Source organism: Colobus angolensis, unplaced genomic scaffold (assembly GCF_000951035.1).
Source record: "Colobus angolensis palliatus isolate OR3802 unplaced genomic scaffold, Cang.pa_1.0 Scaffold1738, whole genome shotgun sequence".
Lineage (NCBI taxonomy): Eukaryota > Metazoa > Chordata > Mammalia > Primates > Cercopithecidae > Colobus > Colobus angolensis.
The window spans coordinates 3,179-5,180 of NW_012114864.1; the positions used below are offsets into that span (position 1 = coordinate 3,179).

At 41.5% G+C, this 2,002-nt stretch overlaps 1 pseudogene; it reads left to right on the plus strand.

Moving 5' to 3' along the window:
- The first annotated feature begins 1,192 nt into the window (after positions 1–1,192).
- LOC105509286 lies at positions 1,193–1,590 on the plus strand (annotated as a pseudogene).
- Positions 1,591–2,002: the final 412 nt, after the last annotated feature.

Below are 2,002 nucleotides of genomic sequence, written 5' to 3' on the forward strand. Positions count from 1 at the left end.
TATAAAAGTTCATTTATTAAAAGATATTTACTTTCCTAATGTTGCTTGCAAACACAGTGAATATTAATAAGTAAGCTGAGTAAATCAGACTGGCTTTCTTTTTTTTTTTTTAAGAGACCTGGGCACTCAGTTGCCCAGGGTGGAGTACAGTGATGTGATCTCGGCTCACTGCAACCTCCACCTCCCAGGTTCAAGCAATTCTCTTGCCTCAGCTTCCTAAGTAGATGAGACTGCAGGCACCCACCACCATGCCCAGCTCATTTTTGTATTTTTTAGTAGAAATGAGGTTTCACTATATGTTGGCCAGGCTGGTCTCGAACTCCTGACCTCAGGCAAGCTCCGCCTGCCTTGGCCTCCCAAAGTGTTGGGATTACAGGCATGAGTCACCATGCCTGGCCAGATTTCTTATTACTAGTCAATCCCCAAAGTTAATTTCAAACATCATAACTTTACCTCAATATTACCATTTTATAATCAAAACATTATATACACACTAAAGTAACTTCAAATTTTTTAACAAAATAAAAGAAATTGGTCAAAAAATATAGAGAAAACTGATCAAAGCATCTCCTACTTAAGGGACAGGCAGAAGCTGTTTGGAGGCATCAGTTAAGAGGAGAACATTTAACAACGCAGGAGATAAACATTAAGTGAATAGTGTCTGCCCTGAGAACCACTGCAATTAATCAAATCTCTTGAACCTTCGTTTTGGAGGACAGACATGCTCTGATTCCTTGTATAATATTTAAGTATTGAGTTGAATAATAAGAGTTGATGTTGAAGAAATGGTTAGAAAGAGAAAAAAGAAAACAAAAAAAAAGTTGAGGCAAAATCTAAATATATATGTACTGGATACTTATGGTAATAAGCAGGAACATCTAAGGAATAAACACAGTAACTCCTTTTGGGTTGCCTGGCAACAAGGTAGCAGGAATTGAGTTGGGGAGGCTCCCTAGGAAAAGGACTGTGCCTAACAACTTATGGGACGAAAGAGAAGGTCTCCAAGTGTTGACAGCAGGTATTTCCCAGAATTCTCCTAAACAACTGGCACCTAAGCTTAGAGTACTTGCCCCCAAACCAAAACATTTATTTAGGTATCCCAGCAGCTGCTGCCCCTCTCTATCATCAGCACCACTTCTAGCTAGCAGAGTTCCACCCAAAGAAGGCGGGTAAGTAAGGAGGTCTCCATACCATGGCTAGTACAAAGCTGACTGCCCAAAATCAGCCAGTGGTAAAGCATCCAGGAAGCAACTGGCTATAAAAGCCGCTCGTAAGCGTGTGCCCTCTACTGCAGTGGTGAAGAAACCTCATCATTACAGGCCTGGTACTGTGGCACTCAGTGAAATCAGACGTTATCAGAAGTCCACTAAGCTGAGTCACACACCTCCCTTCCAGCATCCGGTGAAACAAATTGCTCACGACTTAAAAACAGATTGGCACTTCCAGAGTGCAGCTATTGGAGCTTTGCAAAAGGTCTATCTAGTTGGCCTTTTTGAAGACACCAACCTGTGCACTAACCATGCCAAATGAGTAACAATTACACCAACAGACATCAAGCTAACATACTACATATGCAGAGAAGGTGCTTAAGAACCCACTATGTCGGGAACCATTTCATTCTCAAAAACAAAAATATTCTTTTCTTCTTGTTATTGGTAGTTCTCAACATTGGATTTTTTTTTCCCATGGAGTCAAAAGGCATCTAAGTATATGATTGCAAGTGGAAAAATAGGGAACAGAAATCAAGTATTGGTAGTTTTTCCATTTTCCTTTGTGTGTGAATTTTTACTATAATGGCAGTGATATAAAGAAACCTGTTAGGCTGGGTGCAGTGGCTCACGCCTGTAATCCCAGCACTTTGGGAGGCTGAGGCAGGCGGATCACCTGAGGTCAGGAGTTCGAGACCAGCCTGGCTAACATGGAGAAACCCCATTTCTACTAAAAATACAAAAAAATTAGCCAGGCGTGGTGGTGTGTGACTGTAATCCCAGCTACTCGGGAG